At 39.7% G+C, this 25,531-nt stretch overlaps 1 protein-coding gene across 1 annotated transcript in view; it reads left to right on the top strand.

Moving 5' to 3' along the window:
- Positions 1-25,531, top strand: part of kank1a (KN motif and ankyrin repeat domains 1a) — a 56,396-nt gene that overhangs the window by 1,010 nt on the left and 29,855 nt on the right. The window lies entirely within an intron of this gene.

Below are 25,531 nucleotides of genomic sequence, written 5' to 3'. Positions count from 1 at the left end.
TTATGTGGTTTTTAGTAATCCCTCACCATTATATGACCCATACTGACTCACATTTGCCATGCATTTAACAGTTTAAATCAAGTTTTACCACAGATTTGGACGCCCCAAACACCCTCACCTCAAGCCTCTAAAAGAATACTTTCCTTTAACCACACTCATTTTCATTGTGTCCTTATGGGTTGTCTGAAAGGGACTGTCATCAACTTTGAAATGGTGCATACAGTGTTTGCCACATCCAGTAGCAGAGTTAAATCTTCCTCTACTCTTCTGCTTTGACCTGCCACTACCTATTTTCTGTCTGCCAGAGGTTGAAGCAGGCAGATGAAAGCTCTGCAAAAGCATTTTAGGGAAAGAATAGTGGGGATATAAGGCCTGGATGGTGGTCCCTATTGTGCCGGTGGAGAGCTGGGGTCAAATAGAGGGCTCTTCATCTTCTGCAGGGCTCAGAGGCTTTTCCCTACTTTTCTTTAGAGATGATAAAGCACTGAATTGATATGTCAAGGGGAAGAATATGAGCTCTGTGACATCGGTTTAATGAAATTCTTCGGCTTCCAGTGTGGCACTTTTGGCATATCCCTGAATCCATTTTTCTACACTTGGGTATAATAAGAACACAGATTGCAAACAGTGCTTTCATCGAAGGAGACTTAACAAAGCATTCCTTGAGACATAAAAGTACCAACCTGCTGTGGCTTTGATGAACCTGGTGATCTTTTGTGCAGTGGAATTACTTAAAGAAATCCTTCCATGATTTTTTTTTTTTTTTTACAGGCTTTTTTTGTTTAAGACAATAACAGGCTTCATTTATGACAATAGTTTCAGGTTTAATTTATTTGATGATAAAATAGCGTAAGGTATAAATACCCATTTTCCTCATCTTGGTATGACATGTAGGCCACTTTTAACTGCTCCTCATTCTTTACAATGAACACATGTAGAGAGACACATTTTCAAAGGTTGGCAAAATATTAGAAACACATCTCACAATACATTTAAAAGGCAGCAAAAACTACGGCTTCCAAAATGACTATAATATAATAGGGCTGGGACGATACGCCTATTTCCCGATTCAATACTATCACGATACTTGGGTGCCGATTCGATATGTATTGCGATTCGATATTAAGATTTATTGCGATATTTGTTAACTTTTTTTAACACTAGACCATGGGAAAAAGTTGAATCATACACTTCTAGGGACTTTTACTTTGGAAAATATCTAGATTGATACAGTAAAAATGTTTGATTTTCACCATGTATGTAGTCAGAGATGTCCTGAAGTCAAATATATCAGTCATTGTCAGGCATATTTATAAAAAATTTCCAGCAACCCTAAAATTGCATACATTTTTTGCTTGTAACTGCATTTTTCTTGTTAACTAAACTAAAAGAAGTTGAACATTTAATTTAATTTTTAGCTTATAACTTTACATTTTTCTTGTTCTTTCTTGTCAAACCAAATCGTCATGATGTGCTTTTTATATCACACTTAACGTTACAAAAACAGCAAACTGCCTTTGAATCGTCCCCCACTTGAGGGTGAATCCAGTCTTTAAGTAAACTTTTTTTTCCCCATTCTTTTTGTACTTTTTGCCATATTTTGCCCACTTAGTACCTGGCATTGTTAGTTAAACTCCATCAATCCCGCGAAGATTTGTCTCACAACAACAGCACTCTGAGTGGCGGCGGTGGCGGTGAGTGACTTTCAATCATCGGTGTGTGTGTGTGTATGGGGGAATTGGAGGGGTGGAGGGATCGGGGTTGTGTACGGATCCTGCAACAGGACAAACTAGACTAGTATAGAGGAGCGAGACAGGAGCAAGCCCAAATAAGCAACTATACTAAAAGCCCCAAAAAACGCAACCCGCGACTACCAATATTTGTAAGTGACTTTTCAGCAAAACAAGCCCAAAGTCGCTTATAATAAGCAGACTTGGCAACTCTGCCACTTAAGGAACGTATTTTTTATAAAATATCTTCTAATTAATGCTCTATTTAGATAAACTAATGACTATTTATCAGCATTAATGCATCACATTGATTTTAAGTTTGTGGGCAGCTCACATGCCTCTTGCTTATTTCCCTGATATTTCTGAGCTTGTTGTTAATGTAACAAGCTTAGTGTTAAATCTGTACATTGTGCATGTCCTCCAGCAACACCCAGAGCATTCCACAGCCTCTCACTGGTTTTCCCGTTAACACATAAGCAGATCTGGTGGAAGCACAGCCTGGCGTCGGTTGGTACATCAGGCTTAGCTCCGGTCGCTCTGGGTCCACATCATCAGGGTTGGTCAGTCAGCCTTCTTTGTGGACATATGGCAGAGGTCTCTCAATTAACACCTTAGTGAGACGACCCTTCTGGCCACATGATCAAAGCTGGGCCTCCTCTGCTCAGATGTGTCACCCCCCCTCCACCCCTAGCCTCCACCTCCCTGTGATTATGACTCCCATCCCTCCAGTGCTTGTTTAGAGAAAATTACTTCCACTCCACTGCCCCGTCTGAGCGGGTTGCACGTCAAATCTGGCCCTGCTTTTCTTGCAGCTGTAACGTTTTTGTGGAATACTTGCTGTGGTGTTTTCTCTGTAATTTTACGTAGAGGGGGTGCGGAGTTGTAATTTTAGTTTCGGTCGAACATCTGTGCATGCTTCTGACCCATTTGTGCTTCTCTTGCATGTTTTAGTGCTTAAAATACTTGGTTGTTTTAACTTGAAAAGATAATTTTTTTTTCACTCTTACTGGTGTTGTTTGACTGTGAAGGGAGTTGTTACAGCTGTTGAGATCTTAAAGTGTGGGATGAAGACCTACATGAGCCTCAGGGACTGCCCTGTTATTACAAGATCAAACCTACTTTGAATAGTAGATCCACTGGAGCGAAACAATTGGAGCTCCCCTGCAAAAACCAAACCTCACAAACAACTATAAAAAAGGTACATATTTGATGAAAGCTAAATGTGTTTAGTGAGATATCAGATCAGATTAGATGTCACACAAGTAGCCTCTGGGCATGAACCTGTAAAATCTAAAACAACAAGGCTGGCACAGCAGATTTTACATGGAAGACTAATAAAAACAAAAAAGAAAAGCCAAGCTTCAGGGAATCCTCCTAAAAGATTTCCAGGGGCCTGGGGCAGCTGCCAGGCCACAACCCCACATTGTTTGCAAATTTGCTAGGAAGTCATTATTGGAGTGATCAAAGCTCTGGCAGCACTGCTTGAAAATCTTTTTTAAATCGGTGCTTGCCGTAGTTTAGAGGCTTAACAGAGTCAGAGATGGATTGGGAGACATTTGTGTTGGCGGCTTGGTTTGGCTTTTTCATGCACTCATTGATCACAAATATTACATGGAATGAAAATATTATACAAACATTTGACAGTGTGTAATTTTGATGTAAAGGGCAGATATAGAGCTTTTTTGAGTCGTGGCAGTGTGTAAAGATAATGAATGCTTGATCATTGGGATTGTTAACATAGAAAATTCGGTCATTGTTTTGGTTTCCCCATTCTTTTTCCCAATGTGAAATTTATTTAAGGTTTTTCCTACATCAGCTGCTGAGCCCACACTAAGTACAAAGTAGTCTGAATATGCGTGTTAACTAGTTCACAACCAGCATTGTTTGAGGGGGGTTATGTACCAGACAGCCGCAGCTTGTTAGTGTGATCCACCTAGCTGCTACGTTAGCGCCACGGTAGATGTTTGGCTAGAAAGACACACACCAAATAATATCTCTATAACTACATTTATGATCAAATTGACACATGTTCTATTAAACAGACTCTTGACGGTTATTAAAAGTTAAAGTTAAATCTCTCGTACAGTTCAAGAGCCTCCGGCTGCGACTCTATCACTCAGAGCAGCTGTCAATCATGATGTCTCACCCCCTTTTTATAGCATCAAATAACTAATTAAAACCAAACTTAAAAGAAAACGGAACACTTCAACATACGGCATAAGAACTACCTGAAATGACAGAAACCATCTTTGGGGACAAATTTATTTGACAGGTACTTTGACTTTTTAGTTTGGCTCATGTCCCATCCACTAACATGGAGGAGACGGGCTTTATGACCTATACTGCAGCCAGCCACCAGGGGGCGATCCAGATGTTTTGGCTTCACTTTTGGGGAGCTGTCATGTCGTCTATCTTTATATACAGTCTGTGGGCTGGACTATCAGTAGAGACTCAAGGAAGTTACTGGTCCCAGCCAAGAAATAGTCTGGCTCATAACCCCTGACAAAAAAAACAAATGTATAATTTTCCACTACATGCTTTTGTTTGGATTAAACCTCTTTTGCCTTTAAGGCATGTAGAGCTGAAGTCTCTTGTCAGTGGCATCTGCTGAGGTTGTGGACTGAGTGAATTGAAAGTCTTGCAAACTTGCATTTCAGCTGGTGCACCACTTACCACCACTGAGGCATTACAGAAGAACAAACGGACACGTGTGTAAAACTCTTAACATGTCACATTAAATATCACAATATTCTTGACTGAAATGTTCCCTCCGTGTGAACTGGATAGCTTTCTATCTATGTGAGGATCTAGTTGTTTTAACCTTTTGGAGAATTGTTAGATGATTCACTCCTGCATGCCTCAACTTGTGTGTGTGAGATTTCTGTTGGGAGGAAATTGTTGTGGAGAACATGAATAAGTGAAGGCATTTCTCTGTGTAGCTGGGATTAACCCCCAGCTAAACCTTGAAGTGTGTTTCACAAAGATGTTTTGTTTCCTGGTATGTTAATCCCTTTTCTTTCATTCATGCCTCCTTTCAGTCATCATGTGCTCTTTGTATCAGAGATGATTGGTAGGGATAATTGACATTTGCCATTTGCGAATTAATTGAGTTTAAATGGGGATTTGTTTTCTCGTGGTCTCTCAGCTGAATTTCTGTTTCTGTTTTCTCTTGAGCCATTTACCCAACTTAGTTCTGCATACCTGATGCTTTTTATTATTAATACCTACTGAGTTGTTATTCTAACCTACTTTTCATAAAAAAATGACTGGAAAACACTCACACTTTCTGACATGTGGTTTATCCAACATGTGAACACAAAATGCTTTTCACATGTTGAACCGGATGTAATTAAATGTGTTTTTTTGTGTTGTATATATTTCTTATAAAGGAGGGTCGATGTCAACTTTGCTTGTAGTGGATACAACGTTGTACTTTTCTCTCTCATGATCTCTGCTGGAGCTAATGGCTTGATCCTGTGAATTAAATGAATTAACACACTGAAAAGATGCCCTGAAGAGAAAAAGGGCACACTACATGACGAGACTTGCTGTAAATGATTGTTTTGATATTTTACAACAATGGGAGGAGTGGCAGAAAACAACAGAATGTGGTGAGCGGAACCCCCAAACCACTCTATTATCTTTCACTGCCTCACCCATGCTCCAAGGAAAATGCAGATTTTCACTTTTCTTCAATGCTGAAAGTAGCTAAACTGTCGCATGCAGTATAGAAGGCTCTACTGATGCTGATATATTCTTGTAAATGTTAACCTACTTACAAGGTGCATAGAGAAGGGAAAGTGGTCTTAAAGGTGCTCTATATGATATCCAGAGCATTAATATAGCAACAAACAACTATTGTCTATGTATAGATATAGAGGAGTAATGTATGTCTGAGCAGACAATGAAGTCTCTCTCCTTCTGTGTGTTGTAATCTGAGCTTCTCCGTGCTTTGTTGACATTGCTGGGCTGGCCACGAGTGCCTTTTAGTGCATGTGAGCGCGCCCCACTGGGTAGCTCACGGCCGCCGCTCTGCACTGCTCTCATACGGCGGTTACAGCCGATAATGTCGCCCCAACCGACAGCGCCGGCATGGAAACGTAGCACCCACCCTCAGGTTCCCCCCAGGTAAACACTGTTGGCTCTGTCAGCACTGTTGTCATTGTTTTCACTGTTAGCATTGTTAGCACTGTTAGCTATGAGCCGCTGGCTAAGCTGTCGCCATGTTGAGAGCCATGTGGAGGCAATAGAAATGCTCCCAACCTCATATTTAGCACCTTTAAAGTCAAAACTCATGTAACACTTGTAGTTTCAAGATCAGAATTTTTTTTTATTAAAACAACAACTCTGTTTTGAAAAAAACCAAAACACAATTACCCCTTACAATAGGTATGGAGCAGAGGCAGAATATTTTACAGTTTGTACCAAAAACTAAAAATGTTAAAGATAAAAGCACAAAACAACAAATTACTTTAAACTTGAATCAAGAAAAGAGGTTAAAACATACACAAAATGCATAAAAAATGCATCCTGTAAAACTTGTTTAAGTTCATATCCCTTGCATATGTGCAGATATTGAACCAACATCATCCAATTACACACATTTGTGTTCTTACTCTTACTCCTTTTTGTTATTTAGATGACCCACCAAGAACTTGCAACAAGTTTTCTGCTTTTTTTGTGGTTTTACTGAGCAATTTGTGCACAAACAGACCCATATAACAGCTATGGAACACCTCCATTGTTGTCCAGAAACCGTTTTTCTTTTTAAATGTAAAAGCCATACCATTGCACTTAGGTGAAAATATTCCTTCAATACGATGAATGCAGCAAGTGTAGATAATTCGTCTTACTGTGATAGAGCTTAAACTTGCAGTCACAGAGTTGTTTTATTATGAACTGCAGTCCCAAGATTGAAGAAATGTCGCCGTATGGCTCTCTTTCATATGTTTTTAATAGTTTTTTGGTGTGTTTGAGTGAATTCCTATGGTGCAGCATAGTTTCCTACTAAGTGAGGACCAGCTGCATCAGGTGATGGGAGTTGCTGCCTTGCTGAAGGTATTGAGTATCGTCTGTCACACTGGGTAGGGATTAAGCCAGCAGTCCTGTTGTTACTGCTCCATTTATTCTAACAAGACCACCACGACACTTAAAGCTTTCTCTGTCTGTCTACATACACTCTGCGACCTCAGTGCTGCAGAAATGATAGAGATCAGTAATTTGTATTTACAAAACTTCCTTGACACTCTGTCAGAAGGAAGTGTCAATTGAGTAGAAGCAGCTCACACTCAGCTTGTCATTATCCCTTCAGAACTACTTGTGAATGAAAAGGCAAGTCATCAGTAAAAGAGAGGAGTGAAAAATCCCGCCTGTTTCTTGTACGTTAAGCAGGACAAGACAGGTGCAAAGGGAATCCAGGGCTCAATTGATACTGTGATAATCCCACAGCTATGCAGGCATGCACAGACTTTATCTGTCAAGTTGAAGCATTCCACAAGAAGGAAGTCTGATTGAATTTAGGCGGAACTCAACGCTTATCAGGAGACAGAGCCAGCTGTACACAGTTGGCATGCTAGCCTTGTTTACCAAAAGTACCAGATTCTGTTTAGGAAATACTGTTGTGTTTTATTTCCCCACAAAGCACACGTTTATTTAAAATATTTTGCTTCTTTTGGTAGTTTTATTAAATTAAAAAAATAAATAGCCCTAGTTTTAATGCTTTTTCCTGCCATGAAAAAAAGCCCCTTTCAAACCACTGTAAATCAAACTATAGTTGAACCTTGAGGGTGGCGTGTTTCATGCTCAAAAGATAGATTTTGGGTGGAGTATCGCTTTAATGAGAGGTGCTTTTACAAGAAAATCTTTTTACCCAAGGGCTATTGGAAACGCCCCCCAATTCCTCCACACTTCCATTATCCTCTCTACTCACCACAGACAGAGCTGTTGGATTTGTCTCCTGCCAGGGATGCCACTGTTTACGGCTGAGAGAACCCCAGAGCCTCGGCCCACTGGTCACCAGCCTGCTCATGTTACAGCCTCCCTCACTGGCTGGTATTGTCAGGTTACAATTTGTGTGTGTGTGTTCGGTGTCTGAGCGGCTGTGTTGTGATTGGCTCATGCTCTGCCATGTGAGACAGCGTCGGGTGACGTCTCCATGTTAATCCCTCATTTCTCTCTGGGATGTTTTCCCTCTGGTTGTACTGGGAGCTGTCTGTGTGAGTTGCAGCTGAGGGGAAATGCACTCACACCATAACTTTCAGACTTTTAAGATGACTTTTAAGATATGAGTTAGGTGAGTGCAAAATATGTTTTTAAGTATACAGTTGCTAACACAACTGTTGCATTGTCTTCATTTTGAGAGCTGCATATTTTCCAACATCGGCAGGTTATATTAATATCTTTTTCTTTGTTTTAGTCATAATATGCATGCAGAAAATTACAAACTTCCAGAGAATGCAGGGGAAATGCATTTATTGCCTCTAAATGACATGCCATTCTTTTACTCTTTCATAAGATTATCCACTATGAACATGTGTGTATTAAAACTTGCTTCATGTGCAGTTTTAAATCTTTACTCATACTATCTTGTTAAGTAGAATTGCATAAAATCCAGTTGCTGTCTATATTGATCTGATTGCTGAAAGTCTAGTGTGTTTGGGGAAATAGTGATGAGCCAGAGCTGCACAGTTGATATCTGTGAGATGGTGTGAACTGGTTTTGGGGGGTGATGGGTGTCTGTTGTGTCTACAGCTGCTGCTCTACACATTCCCAGTGAAGATCCAGTCACTGTGACCTCAAGGCTGGCTGGGGCTCCACCTTTTTAGCTGTGCAAAATTTAATATGTTGTGGCCTTTTTTAACAAGACACTGGCTGATATTACTTGTTTTGGGGGAGCTTTCACACCTGACCTCTTTGTTGTGGCTCTGATGCGTTTGCTTCTTTGGTTCAGTGTGTTCAGGTGGTCTCTGTCTGTTCCCAAGTGGTTTGTGGCATGAAAGCAAAATGGACCAACCACAGGATTTTATGATAGTAGATATGTGATTTTAGTTCAGAAGCTAAACTACAATTATAAACCACACGACGCCTCCTTTTCATCCTTCCGCTTGTCGTTATGCATATCGTGTGGCCGAGTTTAATTTTAGACTAAAAATGCTCATACAATTATTTCTGTGACATCAGAGAACATACGTATAAAGTTACTGTCAGTCTATATGATTTGATGTGTCCTCCTCTAGGTTTGCTTGTAAAAAGTCAGTCCCCTTAGTCCAGACCAAATGAACCAAACTCAAGTGTGAAAGTGACGCATCCAGTGACCTGTTTATCACACAAGTAGTAAATCAATGCACCCAGATGGTAAAGACTGATGCGTTGCCTCTCATCCTCTGTTAAAAGTTGCATTTTAACACAGCGGACACGGCCAGCTGACCACGAACATGCCCACAGGTTCTGCACGTGTGAGAAGAAATAAGTGTGTTCTAAGAGCGCTTTCCAAAGCCAACATTTAGTCTGTTTTAATCCAACTCTGGTGCAGTTCGTTCAGAGATTTGTGAACACAGTAATCGTACCCTTGTACGGGCCAAAACAACTGGTCCGAGGCCCCTTCTTGCAAGCAGTCTCAGCCGTTTTGCTGCCTGTGTGGGCATTTGTTGAGATGGACACAGGTAAACAACAGGTTAACATGAGTGGGAGAGGACGGACCTGGACTTCTGCAGAAGTCCGATGTTTGCTTGATATCTGGGCCGAAGAGAAGATACAGAATATGTTAAATTAAGTCCGCAAAAATCCTAACGTTTATAAAGTCATTCAAGATAAATTGGAGGAGAAGGGATTCGTGCACACAGTAGATCAGTGCCGAGTCAACGTGAAAACACATGATTTCCTGCATAGAAGTGGCAGCTCTCGAGACAAAAAAGATAAATTCGCTCCTTCGTACACCCCCTCAGCAAATTAACTTTTTATCCGTTTCTTTTTATAATTGGTGCACTGTGAAACCGAACCAGACTAAATAGAAAACGAACCAGAAGTATCAATTTCCCTCTGATTCAGACTAGCCAAATAGACTATGGCTTGTCAAATGATTGATTTCTTAAGTAAGTAGCTGTGTAATAAGTGGGATAATGTACAGCTAGCGGGTCATTGTTGTGAAATAACGCCTTTCAGGGCGACGCAAGACCCATCGCATCGCCCTGTCAGGGTTTATGTCACAACAATGACGGTCTCGCTGTATATTATCCTTTACTTATATACTGTAATTGCAAGCTGCCAACTGTGGAAGAAGATCTACGTCCTTGTGGAAGTAATTAGCTGGATTTTTTTTGTGGCGGTTTCAACACGGGTGGCAATCATGACATCAATCCTACTTTCTTACTTTCTTTAGAAAGACAGTAACATCAGTTCACTGTGAAATACATCATGAAAAGTCATTTAACATTTTGGAAATGAAGCTTCCAATTAATTAAAGCTAACATGTTTAAGCTGTTTTAAGAAGTTGGTATCACGTTCTTCAAATTTGAAATGAAGGTACGAGACAGTTGGAGAACTTTTCCTAAAGTGAAGTGATTTCCATTGGTCATGTGACAAATACTATAGGCAGGCAAAGATAACAACTCTCTTTAAGTGGTCTTTAAATCAGAAGCAAAGCTGTTTTTCCAGTCAAAGGTCTTTCATAAAAGCTGTCTGTGGCCACATGCCTTTTGATTCGGTGTATAAACATCTTCCCGAAAGAAGAAGGTCGGGTGTTTCTCAGTAAACTGTTAAACTGCAGCACTAAATTATTTCCTCTTGCGGTCAGTGGGGCTTTGTTTACAGTGGAGATTGACTCCCTGGTGACACCATTGATCTTATCTGCTGCGGTTAAAGCTTCTGTGCACATGAAGGCCTGCCGTCAGCAGCGCACCACATGGGGAGCGTTTTTAATATGAGGCTGTGTTTGCAAAGAGGCCACATTTCAACATCCCACGTTAATTATAGTGAGGAAAATACTTGCGTTTTCTGTAATCAACACATAGATAATTGAGTGACTGTGTAATAATTTGCCGTTTTATTGTGATTGTTGATACTTTTACGTGTTCACTATACTTTAACTACTTGCTTTACTAAAATGTGCTGTTAGTAAAGTGAAAGATGTCCACGGTGGTTGGCTGTGTGACTTTTTCACTCATCACCGTGTTGTGGTGAAGTCGGCTTGACAATGGCCCTGCACCCTCTCTCAGGTTTCAGTTTCCACAAAGTGTGGGAGCGATCGCCATGGCAACGCCGTCCACAGGTTCACCGACCTATCCCATGTTCCCCCTCAGAAGAGTGAGTGTAGAGCACAAGGTCGCCTCCTCTGCCAGGCGACTGTGATCGAAGGATGGGCATTTGTCAGGCCCAGACAAGTAGTCACAAGAAATTGTTTTTGGTGCAACCTTTTTAATAACAGTTCTCCATCAATAGCATGTAACTTTTTAGCTCAAGCGGTTGGCATATAACAAGTGAATGTAGTCACCGTGACGTCACCCATTGGTTTGTGGACTGCCGTTTTTAAGCCTTGAGTTCGGCATTTTGGCCGTCACCATCTTCATCATCACCCGCTGCCTGTTAGGTTGTAATGTTGCACAAAATTAGTTTTGACCTTGTGTGTTTGGATGAGGTATTTTATAATTGCAGCATGTAACACTCTGCCTTGTTGTGAGGAAAGATCACGGATCAGGATAGTGCTTCTGTTGACATACGTGATTTATCAAAGCAGTAACGTAATTGGGATTGTATTATGTTTATTGGTGCATATACTGTGTTATAGCTCTTTTATCATGACATTGTTTTAAAATGTCATGCTTGATTAGCACTTTTTATTGAGAGAAGTAGCCTTTATTAACTGGAAAGTCTTTATTACCGTCTGCCTGTTAAATAATGTGACACTAAAAAGCTATAGTTATCCCGGAAGTCATGAGCACATGTTAAATCGCGTTGTTCCAGTTTAACCGGCTGTTGAAAGTGGGCCTGTTTTGTTTATTCAAATTAGAGATGGCGCTTCCTATTTTAACAACTCAGCAACAGGGCAGCATTAGGATTTTCAAATAAGATACTGCAACAAATGGAACATATGGATCCCAAAAATAACATTTATTATATAGATTAAAACAAGACGTAATGGCATAAATAGTCATATTGTTAAATGCAGAATTGTATACCTCTGTAAACTGGGGTTTCTACTGTACCGTATATAACTTGGTTTGATATTTGAAACATTATAAAGTGGACTGTATCTTGCAGTGACAAACACCAACAGGGTGGTTAGTATGTGGTGGTGTCTGCGGTTGAGTGGTCTGAAAATTAAAACCCTGCATAATTAATGAATTAATTCAATATTTTGGAGTTGCAGAGTGACGAGGATCACTTTTCCAATGAGCTCATATTTGAAGGACATTTTAAACAAAAACGGGCATGGTGGTATATTGTTTCCAGATATAATAAATGATGTTTGACTGTACCCTTTTTATCAGTTGTTCATTGTTGATACAGCTACGCTCCCTTCCTCTCTTGTCTAGCTGTTTTGCATATCCAGTGACATCTGCCACCAAACCTCTCCACCAGCAAATGCTGATTGTTCCTACCCTCCAGCGTCGCTGAAATAATAGCAGAGCACGGGTCACCACTCAAGTCAATATTTGTTCATGGATATAGCGCCTTCTGGGCACTTTGTGTCTGTCTGTTTATTAGAGACGGTTAGTGACGTTAGAATTCATAATGAAGGTGAAGACTAATCAGAATGATCTAAGCCGAGCTTTGGAAATTATTATGTTTAAACAACTGAGTTTATGGTCCTCAAATGAAAAGCAAGTTAAAGATAATAAGGCTTCACATCAAGCCTGAATATTACTTGAGTATTCCTATACTATATGAAAGCTAAAATATTTTCCCCCCCAAAATATCCATTCCAGCTTCATAAATGTGAATATGTTCTGGATTCTTTACTCCTCTATGACGGTAAACTTAATATGTTTAAGTTGTGGGCAAGTATGTGGAGCAGTAGTTGCATTTTTATACATCTGCATCGAACAAATCATCTTATTCACTTAAGACGACACTATTTTTATTGCTTAAATCATCATGACCGTAGCTCTAAGTACGATTTACTGCCACTAAATGAAGTTACGTATACCAAAATGAAAACCTAATGAACCTCTTTGTATTCACCTGGGTGCATCAGTCCCAGATCTTGCTTTGTTTACACAGTAATTTTCTATGTAGGTCCATAAAACTGCTGCCATTATTGCAGTGATTTGTTTTCCCTCTGGCTACTTAAGGAAATATAATTTTGATCTGCTACTTAAGTTGGCATTTCACAAAGCAAATGCCCAACTCAAACAGAGCAGTTGCAGAGAAGTAATACACGGTCACTGTGGGGAAACTGGATAAATATAGCTAAACTGACCGTCTGTCTTTAGCAGGCCAAAAAGGAAACAAAGTAGGGCTGCAACTAACGCTCATTTTCATTGTCGATTAATATGTTGATTATTTTCTCAATTAATTGATCAGTTGTTTGGTCTGTAAAATGTCAGAAAATGGTGAAAAATGACGATCAGTGTTTCCCAAAGCCCAATGTGACGTCCTCAAATGTCATGTTTTGTCCACAACTCAAAGATTTTCAGTTTATTGTCATAGAGGAGTAAAGAAACCAGAAGATATACAAATTTAAGAAGCTGGAATTGGAGAATTTTTTATTCTTGAATTACTCAAACCAATTGATAAATTTTTAAAATAGGTGGCGATTAATTTAATAGTTGACATTAATCTATTAAATGTTTCAGCTCTAAAATGAAGGCACCCAGAATGTTAAAAATAACATTAAAATACTTTAAATACTAAAAGTTATGTAAACCTATTCTTACATTGCAGATAACAACACATTTAGTTGTTAAAGTGTGGGAATATTTTAGAGTTGTCGAAACAAGATTGGAAAAACATTTTCTGCTATCAAAACACAAGTTTTAAGGCGTGGTAAATGTGATGGTGAATTATTTTGACAGCACTGAAAGAAATGTTGTCCCCCCTCTGAATCATTCCCAAAGGTGACGGTGAAAATTCCCAGAATACCCCGGGAGTTAATCCCTTATTTTTGGTGGAAGTGGGGATCCTCCCGGCAGCCATAATGCCACAGTGTTTCCAGAGGAATGTTACTGCTATTGTCGACCAGGATGACTCCCACTGGGAAGACACCCCCCCCCCAACCCCCCCTCCGCCTCCCCCTCACCCCTTCGCTGCCAACACAATACAATGTGTTGCATTATACGTATGAAGGCATGCTACTGTTTTCGTAGCCTATGACCCCGTGACCGCGAGCTGAGACCAAGATAATGAAAGGGATGACACGGAAGTCATTAGTTAGTCCCACAGTTAATACAGCTTCCTCTGCTCGACGACGGCGGTGGTTGGGAATCCTCATTTTTAGTTTTTCAAACTCTTTCTAAAGATACTTTATGTACAAATCTTCATAGTTGTTCTTGCAACTAAGCCTGTTATTTTTTTCAATTAGTTGATTAAGCGTTTTGTCTATAAAATGTAAGAAATGACCATCACAATTTCACAGAACCCAAAGTGACGTTTTCAGATGTCTTGTCTTGTTTTGTCCCACCAACAGTTTAAAAATGTAAAGATATTCAATTAACAATTAAATACAAAATAGAAAAGCTGTTTGTCATAATTGCAACTAAATGATAAATTGGCTGATTGTTTCAGCAGTGCTAATAAACACTCAGCTGTCTGTTTATTAGGTACACCAACATAAAACTAATCCAGTCTAATACAACAGTCCTACATTAAATCCTACCCTCATGGTGATTATTCATGAAGTTTGTTGTCTTAAAGAGCTGTTTATTCAACTGTATGCTCATTTTGGAGGATGTAGTTTTTGGTGCTGTTGAACTGCATTGCATTATACAGAGAGGTGTTTCTGTTATTTAGCCTATTCTCATTGATAATGATAATGATGATGAGAAATCTTAAAACTCAAGGAACTCTTGGGCTGTAATCGCATAGGAACTTGTAAAACTAAGTATTTATGCAAGACCTAAATTAAAATATTTTTATGTTCTGTTAAATCAAGCTCTTATTCTGCACATAAGTTGATATTTCAGGAACTTAAACAACATAAGCATCAATACAAAACACCCTCCAGTGTGTCCTAGATCTGCTGTGTTCACATCAGTTTATCTGTGCTTAACTTTTTAGGGTTTTTCCCTAAAATAATATTGTTTAACTGAGGTGGTAAGCTTCACAGATTCTGACTCATGTCATCTTGTGTGGTCAGTTTAGTTCGTAAATGACGGCCTAAACGATACTCACTCTCCTTTTTAAATATATGGCATTTGCTGTCTGTAATAGTGCGTCTGCCAGTTTTCCCTAAAGGTTAATGTTTTATCTCATAAGTGTATACATTTTTGTACGCAATCAACTACAAAACATCACAGGAAACCTTGATTTGGAATTTTATCATTATATAAAGTGGTTAATTATGTGAAAAACTTTCTTTTACGCAGTCTTTCTGTTATCCGTCTTCACCTACAGTAGCTCGGCCGCTCTCTGCGCCAAACAGCCATTTGCTGTTTTAACGACTTCCTGAAGCTGTTGAAGTTTACCGTATGAAGATGAGGGAGTTTCTTTGTTGTCATTCTTGGAGAATGGAAACTGCCCCGAAGTGTCTGTCAAGCTGTCACACCTCTCAGAGGTTGTTTGTTTGAGTGTGACACATTTTTCCATGTGTGCTGTATGTGGAGGGCTCGGTTTATACCTTTATTTTGTATAGACAGAAATATTGTACCAAAGGCTAAATGTCTGCTCAGATTTGTATTCTTTCAACAGATTTAAGTCAAATTTTTACCAATTTAAGTCTATTTAGTTTAAACTGCTTATGTATATATTCAGCATTTATCTTTTAGCTTTTATGTTGAATAAAAAAGGGTTTCAAAGTAAGGTATCAAAAACCTTTTGATATTGTTTCCTATCAGCAATTATATGTGAACATTTTATTCTCTTTGTACATGCCAACAGATTGTTGTTTTAACAGGGGTTCCAGCACTAGACATGTAATTTCTTTTTAATCATAAATGTTTACTTCAAAGGCAGATAATAAGACTTCCTTGTTTAAAGAGTAGTTTTTATCTTCTGTGGGTCGTGGTTTGGTGGCTGAATCTGTGCGTGGCACCAGCTCCCATCCCACTCTTCTCTCTCTTTGTTCTAATATTTCCTCGTTGCTTCCCCCCGTGGGAATAAATTAGATTTTCAGATTATGGAACAAAGTGGCGTGTGGACAGCTTTGAGCGCTGTCAATGGCGATGCTAACAGAAGAAGAGAAGGGTTTCCTTTTTGGAAGAACCTCATCGCTACTGTCATCCCCCTTCTTTCCCCACACACACCTTTCTATCTCCCCTTCTCTCAGTGGAACAAATCATTGAGCTGCCACCCTAAGTGGATTAGTCCTCACTCTATACCTCCCTCCCTCCCTTCCTTCCTCTCTTGTCTCCTTTCTTTTCACTTGCTCGAGTCCATCCTTCAGTTCGTCTCTTTTGGGGTGCTGCCTCTGCAAGAGGTTCATCTCATTGAAAAGCTTTTTAGAGATGGAAAATCTGTGAATTAATGAGAAGTAAATGGAGGGTCAGTAACCTTATTTGGCCTCTTACTGTCAACTGAATTTGTTGCTAAAATTTCTGTGGGTGTGATGCTATGGCAGAAGTCCTTTTTTCTTGCACTCAATGCCAAATACACTCTTAATCGCTGCAGTTTGGTTGCTTTATCATCACAAGGCGTCCCAGCGTCTGAGCAGGGATAACAGCGAGTCCCCCAGATTAGCATGCGTGATATCCCTGATGATAAACTACACCGAGGCCAGTTAATCGGGCCTTACCACTGATGTCACCACATTAAGCAGTACGGTCCTGACCTTACCATTGATAAACAATGAGGCCAGCTGAGGGCACATGGGAGGATCACAAAAGCTAGCCTGCGTCAGGGCCAGCTGGGTACGAGGTGCTCAACAGATGGACGTGAATATATTTCACATTACATTTAAATTTGATGCTTTTCTCCCAAGGTTTACACAACACCCTACAATAATGTTATTGCATAATAATTAAAGGACAAAGGCCCAGTCACACTAGAAAGTAGCACAGTGTAGCGAAATAAGCTGTGCTAGAAGCTCGGTGATGTAGGAACGAGGCTCTTAGAATGTGAAGCTCTACATGCATTGATTGCTTTAATGTAGAGGCTACTCACAGGGCAGATTGGTGAACTACTGAAGCCAGGAACATGAGCGAGCACTATTTTCTCCTTTCTTTCATGCAATTTTCTCAGTACTGTGCAGTTTTCTTCCTCCTGAGATTTTGCTCTCTGAATTGTTGGTAAGTTATTGATGATGGAGGGAGAAAAGCTCACTGAGCTAGCTTGCTTAACTAGTCCTCTTAGATCGATTGCAATAAGTTCACACCAATTATTGAAAAGATGTATTTGAGCTATTGTCTCCTGCTTCATAACTGTCAGTAAAACATTCCTGTTTTGTGGAAAGTTGTAATTTCTAATAGAGGAAAGTTGAATAGCTAATAAGCTACAATAGTTTCCTCCACTTTGGACTTGACGGCTCTTCGTTTCGTAGTTTCACATGGATTTGCTTCGTCCTGGTGTTATTTTATCTTATTGTCAACAAATCCCACGAAAAGACCTAAACCAGCAATATATTTATGCTACATAATAAGTTATGTCAAACCGTATATAGCTTATACTCTGGTGTGTATTTTTGATGTTTCTGGACTGCAAGAGTTACTGTTTCATTTGGTGGACATATTTTTCATGGCAAGCAACAACAAGCAAAAATCAGAACAGATACTATGTTGAACCTTTTTTTAAGTGTTTATTTAGTGTCTTTATCTGCTGTAATTGTGGTTTAGGATTGCTTTTAATGTGCTCGGTTTAAATCCTCACAGCATGACCCTCTCACATACATACGATTCCTCAGTCACCTGTTGGTCACACAGTCAGTTGCTGCCGTCTGTTCATTCCCATTGATGACATTCAATCATGAGATTTTAATCAATTGAAAGGGCCAACTGCTTTCAGAAGCCAAGCGTTTTAACAATTCTAATCAAATGTGAAAACGTCTCATCTTTTGGAGGCTGTTTTCATGCTCATCTTTGTGGTTGAAAAGCCCCCGAGGCTGGCAGGTGTTGTGACGCTCTGCAGTCTTTTTGTTCCCAGGACCTGGACCGTGGCTCAGCTGGGACTGCAGCCCCTAGAGATGGAAAACTGTCTCTTGAGGGAGCGCTGATTGATTTTGAAAGAGAGCTCCATAAAAACATGGTTCTCAATTTATGTAATTTTCAGACGACTCTGTGATGGTCACTCTCCTTTCTCATGGAGGATTGGTCTCTTTATTGTGATGTAAAAATAATGGTTTTATAGAGACATGAAGTGGTGAAAAATCCCCTTGTGAGCATAAACAGAGTATTCATACTTCCTCTTGTAATACTGCTGCTCTGTAGCTGAACCTAAAAAGCACGAGAAGAGACAATGTCCGTAGTAGTAGGGCTGCACAATTAACCGAATATTAATAGTAATCACAATTTTGGCTTCCCACAATTAAATGAAGATGATCGACGCTTACAATGCACACTTCGCTCATAGAAAATAATCAATCGTGATTAGAATTTTGGCCAATCGTGCAGCCCTACATAGTATACTGTACACAGATAGCTCAGCTGGAGAAAAGAGTCTGAAAACTAACAAGGAAACAAAGCGAAAGTAAGTGAAAGACAGAAGTGTGTGGGGGTGTACCGGTGTAGCCCTGTTGCCACAGGTATTGTGACCCTGAGAACTCTTTATCTCTCCAGCCTCTGTAGTTTCTGTCATCTCTTTTCCAAAAAGAAACACCTTCCCTATCGAGTGTTTTTCACTCATCAACAGGGAATAGTAAACAAGTGAATTTCCAGAAACCGCCAGCGGTAAAAGAAGTATTCAGATCCTTTACTTAAGTAAAAGTACTAATTCACACTGTGAAAATACTCGTGCATTCAAAACCTACTCTTAATCCTTCAGTTTATCACAAACATTCAAATTTAAAATCACCAAATTTGGAGTAATCACTCACTTGATTAAATACAGACACACAATTAGTGTCAGGATATCAGGTCTCATGTTTGCGTGACAACTTGCTGCAAAAGATCGTGCCCCCCATTTAAATGGCTCCCCCCTCCCTTCACGTCTATGCAGCTTTTGATCATTATGGGTCCCCGAGCAGCATCTCTGTACATTAGTGTAACCCTCCCACCGTCACCACCACCGTCCTTTGGCAGTAATCCAGCACAGCGTGGCCCGTGACTCATTAACACCATAATCGGTCCAGCAGCTCAAGTGTTTATGGTGGGCCGAACAAAAAAAATGTCTAATCAAGACAGACAGGGTTTGTCCGGCTCTAAAAACATTCCTGTCATAGTTATGTGTTCGACCAGCAGGCTGCTGGTGTTACAGACATGTAGCTGTCAATCACTGCTGTCATCAAATACCACAGAATATATTTTAAAGTGAAAATTTAGAGATGGAGAATCCTCTTTTGCTCTGTGAACCAGTAGTTTCTTAAATGGTGTTTTTTATAAAAGTTTTTGGGGTCTTTAGCTTCAGGTCGGTGTCTGTTGTTTAAGTTTGGTGAAATAGCCCTCCTTTCCCTTCTTCATGCTGTCATCAGTTTAATTAGCTTGTTGTTCATTGTCTGGCCGCTGTCAGAGGAGAAGGGCAGCAGAGGACCTCAGAGGTGGATCTCATTGGTCCGTCTCCAAAAGGTCAGCAGAGTGGGCTCACTTGGCACAAAAGCAAACATGGGAGCACTTAAAATGGGGAATTTCTCCCACAATGCCTCTTTGAGAGAGCTGACAACAGAAGTGAAAGCTTTTGGCAGTGACACTCTCTCACCACAGCTACAGACTTCATCTGGAGTTTATTCTGGAGACTTTGTTTAAGGCAAAGTTGTTGTTCTTACATTTATCTTCATCTTGAAATACAAATGGCAACATTTCTTTTTTATTATTGGAAAAAAATTAGCCAAAGTTCCTTTTTTTTCTTTGGAAAGTTTCATTTTATTCTCATCACTCCATCAAAATTAGATTACTATACATCGAGTACATTCATGTAATTCTTTTTTAAAGATTATTTTATGCCAGTTTTGCCTTTTTAATTTGACAGTCAGTGAAGATGGAGACAGGAAACATGGGGAAAATATGACATGATGCAACACAAGTCAGAATCAGCTTTATTGGCCAAGTATGTGTATACACATACAAGGAATCCGGTTTTTACATTGATCTCAATGTAAAGAAATAGACGTAACAGCTAAGAACAAGGACAACAAAGCTGGACAAATAAAGGCAGGGAATTGAGTCTATAGACAGGACTATTATGTACACAAGTATGTCGGGAAAAAATAGGTGTGTATTTACAAATAAATATATATGTTTAAAAATAAAAAAGCACTATATACAAGTCAAGTGTTTCTGTAAAGTTGTAAACAATATTGAATGGATATGAGTAGGTGGATATGTATAGTACATGCATACATGTCTATATACAGCATATAGGATTTACACCGATCAGCCATAACATTATGACCACCTGCCTAATGTTGAGTAGGTACTAAACAGACCACTTTATTAGGTACATCTTTACAATCTTTTGCAATTCTATACAACAGCTCTGCCATAAATTCTACCTTTTTTTACGAAGTTTATAATGTTCAGTTTTTCTTCACATTGTTGGAAATATTTAAATTCAATTATAAGTTTATTATTGAGGTCATAGTTAAAGGTGGTGGTGTACTAAACTACGTTTTATTTTTGTCCTACCTATTTACAAACATGAGGGAGGCAGTATATTAGAAACACCTCCTGAATATAATGCAGCGCAACACCATTACTAACTATGACCTCAGTGCTAAAACATAGGCTATAATTTGATTAACACCACATAAAAGTAGACTTTATGGCAGAACAGTTGTATAAGAGTGTACCTAATAAAGTGGCCACTATAATATGTGGCCACTACATTATACACTGCATGTTATAATGTTGACCTTTTACATGAGGATATGCATGTGTGCTCCATGCCTCTCTTGTGAAATGTAAAACTAAATGTAGTCTGGACTAATGGAGATGGCATGTGAAGTCCAAAACGCTTTTCTGTGCAGGAGGACAAATGGTGAACCTGCAGAGACATTTTGAGTCCCCTGGTGCCCCACTGAGGAGGGTCCCCTGTGGGTGGTGAGTGGCGGGTGTTGTTCACCAGCCCATGGCTCCCCTCCTCCGCCTTAGTGACTCCAGTCAAGAGCTAAACAAATAAGAGGCTCCAGCCTGTCCTTGGTCAAGTGCAGGCCGGACAGAGGAGGTCATATAAGGGGGGGGGAGGGGGCAGAGAACTGAATCAGAGAGCGGGAGGATAAAGAGAGGGAAACAGTGGAAGCTTCAACGTGGTCCAAACTAGACTGAACAAGTAACTCCGGGAGAGGAGGATGACAGAGAGGCAAAATAACATAAGAGATGAAATAACAGAGAGGATGCCAAAGTTACAGGGTGCCTTTGTTGGGAGCCTTTAAAGGTCTTGAGCTCTTTAAAGGTGCTTGGAACCAGTGGTCAACTCCAGGTTCAAATGTTCAACATATGAGCAGTTTTCTTAATTAATCAGCAACTTTTTTATTTTTTTGTGCTTTATTGCATAAATCATTTTTGGCAGAAAATATGAGAATTAGTTTTTTTTTCTGTTTTTATATAATTGTAAATTGACTATCTCTGGGTTTTAGACCTGTTGGTTGGACAAAAGAAGCAATTTGAAGATGTAATCAAGGGCTCTGGTAAACTGTTTTGGCATTTTATTGACCAAACCGATTAATCAATGAAATAAGAAAACATTCAGCATGTTGCTCTGCATAGAAAATAATCTACATCACATAATAATAATCTAGGGTTTTTAGAGAGCAATGCTTGTGAATGTGTGACAAACATGCATTACTAACCATCTTATTTTTCCACTTTTCTGCGGTTGCCATTGTTGAAGAGTGTAGCTTTTATAACGGAGCCACATGCTCTCTGGATCTGAGCCATGTGTTTCCTCTAGGGGGCGGTGGTGTGAAAAGAAGGAAGTACTGCACTTTAGAGGAAAGGGTTGTGTGTCCTGAACAGAGGGGATGAAGTCCTGAGTCGCTGCTGAGGGCAACTTTAGCTACAGTGAGCTGAATAAGCTGATTAATGATATACCTCACAGTCTCGGGAGTAAAGGGTAAAGTTATCCTTTCTTCTTTAACGTCAGGTATTTGAGGAACAGGGAGTGAGAAAGTTGAAAACAATCTTTGAATGTTTGAGGATTGATCATTACCTCAATGAAAGAACAGTATGCAATCCTTTACAGTAAATTATACAATTTAAGGTTGTTTTGACTGAAAATTATTAATAAAAACTGATTGCTGGTGCAGATAAATTGCACCTGTTATGTTCTTTGCAATCCAATTAATTATTACCTCAAACTAGCTGAAGGCTAAATCATAATTGAACCAATAAAAGATGAGAAACTGCCTGGAACTCTGGAAATAGTAAATCTCAGAGTAATAAATCTTAGGTTGTGCAGTGCTGGAGTGCCAAATTTTTATTGCACAAGCTGTCATCCAGCAGAATAAATCATGTCAGGGTAATCATAACCACGTCTTCAAGGAATATGCACAAAGATACTCAGGAATCTAACACTCTTTTTTTTATTATTTTTATTTCCAGTTATTTTTTGTAGCCTTTTGAAGTCTTAGTTTCAGTTGTTCAAACTTTGCTGAGGAAAGATAGAGAGGGTCCTGTTAAACCTGCACATTTGCTGTTTTGTTTTCGTACACCAAATCCTTTATGAGGGAACACTGAACCTCTGGAGAGCAGCTGTCAAGATAAATGGTTGAACCAGATAAAGCACATTCCTAAAATAGAGGAGCAGCACTTACAAAACACCTTTCTAACATGTGGTCTCATCTTTTGGGTTTAATAAGGGGAGTCTTCATAGTTTATGTTTGTAGGGACACATACAGAAGTGTATTATCTTAATTGACTGCTGCATATAATAGCGCTTGTATCTATGGGCTTTTATATGAAAAACAATTACAAAGATTATGCATCATAAAATACATGAACTAGTTGAAATTAAAATGCAGCATGTTCTGGTTCTGACTGTAACAGCAATATTTAAATATCACTAATGCAACAAATATTTAAAATGCACTCCAGTTTCTCAAAATGGCAGCCTATTGCAACCCTTACTGTTGAGCCCTGTGTGGTGGGATTTGAGCGTGTTTTTGGTTACCACAGTACGTTAGAAACTCCAGTGCTGTCGTCTTTTTTGCTGTCGGTTAAGTAGTACACACTGCTGCGCACCTGAATTTTACCATATGAATACAATCTGCTGTAGGTTGTAGGCTCGGCTGGATTTTGATATCTCTGCATGTGTCTCACAGATGGTCCAAACTGTTGCTCTGTAATTCTGAATCCTCGTTCCAGAAGTCATTTTATAATCTGATACTAGTTTGTTCCTGTGTTGAAACAACAAACAAGGATCCATTTTCAAGCACCTTTCTTTCTGGATATGAACTGTACAAGTCGTCTGAAAGAGATATAATGAGGTTAGAAAAGGCCAGACAGAGGAATGAACATAATGACGGGGGTGTATGTATAATTTTCTTTGATTTCCATAATTGAGCTTGTCGCTCTCGAATGCTATGTTTATCCTCGTGCACAACGGCTGCGGCTGCACCAGAGGAAGAATAGCTGGGAGTTGAAAGTGATAGCCCCAGAAATAACTTGATGTGTGATTATACAGCAACAGGACTGACTGAAGGTTGACTCATCCTCTCACTTTATGGACTACTGTACTCTTGGAACTCGTGGTTAAACCCATTTGGATCTCCTTTTGGAGAGCTGTTTATTTAATAGTTGGTAGTTTATTATAATTTTTGGACAGAGACTGGCTCGGTGAACTTGTTTCTAAAGGTACGGTGCTTGTTTTCAACATTTTGAGTGCAAGATATGAACTTTTAGTGTGCATCTCTTTCAGTTACTGCAGATACAGGTCTTGTTTATGCACATTTCTGTTTGATGCAGTATTAAGAGTTACTTCAGGTAATGACAGTTCAGGAGGAGGTTTGGGGAAACAACAAATATATACTAAGGTGTAAAGGCTGAATGGTATCTATCCTCAGTAAGGGTGATGAAGTAACCAGCACATCTCCATGCTCAAAATGGGATGTAAACAACTTAATTTAATGGCAAATGCCTCCTTGATAATGTCCCAATATTTGATATTTCATCTATTATTTCACTGTTTTAGCCGTGCTAAAAGGGTAGCTCGTAGGATCAGCGTGAAACGTTCAGTTATTCAGTTCAGTTCGCCATCGGAAAATATTCTCTATATAGCGTACACTTAAATGGATATACATTTTTTTAGGTGGCTAAAATATGTTTTTCTGACATCCCGTCCACAGCACTGTATTGCTTTGCTCCCGTGTCTGTTTCTCAATGCTGGGGGCATGCCGACCGTCATCTACTATAAGTAATACACCTACTATGGATAAGTACCTCATACAACCTCAAACCCCCGAACTATCCCTTTAAGCTCTATTTTGCTTCAGGAAAAGCTTCCTCATCCATCTTAAAGATGGGAAGCCTTTACTTTTTAGCCACTTAGATGTAGCTGTTGGAAGTGTTTTCTTTTCGTCCTCCTGACCTTGTGACTTGCCATCCTTCTGACAGTAGACTCTTGAAGTAAAGAAGACAAAAATCCCTTTGGCTGGCTTTTTCATTCCTGTAAGTTCCTCCCTCCTTGCTGGGATAATTGAAAGGCTTTGAGGCCGGCTGAACTCAGCAGGCTCATGCAGGACATCAAAGGGAAACGAACTGTTGGACAGCACAAGCTGGGGGTCAACGCCGCGGCTACAACGCTGCCAAACGGTAGTGAACGTCAGCGCTGAGGCGTCTGGCCGTAGTCGGCACAGCAGCTTCTTCTGCAAAGCTTCAAAGGCATTTCCTAATGAGGGCCAGATGCAGAGCTGATATGACAAGTAGCCACGGCTTGTTGTCCAATTACGCCGACACACATGTACACATTAGCACTTGTCTGTTTCTACCAGCACAGAAATATACAGTATTTTATCTAGTTACTTTGGTTGTCTTCTTCTATTCTTTCAGAGATGCTTCTGAAAAAAAACACCTGTGAACAATCATGTTGATTATCCACAGAAAGATAAAATGCTCTACACGCTGCTGCACACACAGTTTGTGTTTTCATGCCCTTTTCTGGTGCTCTGAATTCCAATATCCCAGTTTCTCTGGAGGCTTTTTCCCTCCATTAAATCTGTAGCCTCAGCTTTTTATTAGGGGAAAAACAAGCCTGTTGAATATTCAGCGCAGCGGGTTTGCAACCTTTACAGCTCTCTCTCAACTTTTCAAGCTGTTTACTGTTGATACACAAGTTACAAAACCCCAGCTTTGTGTTGTTTTTTTCATGGTGGAAAATGGGAACTGTCGCACCACATCCTGTCAAGACTTCAGTTGGTCACTTTATATGGCAAACAAATGGGTGTAGACACACTGCATGCATGGCATTTAGGCCCATTTGACAATAACAATTCTGATTGTTTGACTTTTTTGTCCTGATTTGATTTTTAAGAAACATTATTGAACTTTTGTAACTTCCAGAATTCCACTTTTCCCTTTTTAATCGACTGTTTCCCAAACAAGCGGCAACCTTAAACTCTTTATCTCACCTTG

The sequence above is a fragment of the Sebastes fasciatus genome, chromosome 6 (assembly GCF_043250625.1).
Source record: "Sebastes fasciatus isolate fSebFas1 chromosome 6, fSebFas1.pri, whole genome shotgun sequence".
NCBI lineage: Eukaryota > Metazoa > Chordata > Actinopteri > Perciformes > Sebastidae > Sebastes > Sebastes fasciatus.
This window is presented reverse-complemented; position numbering and strand designations above follow the sequence as displayed.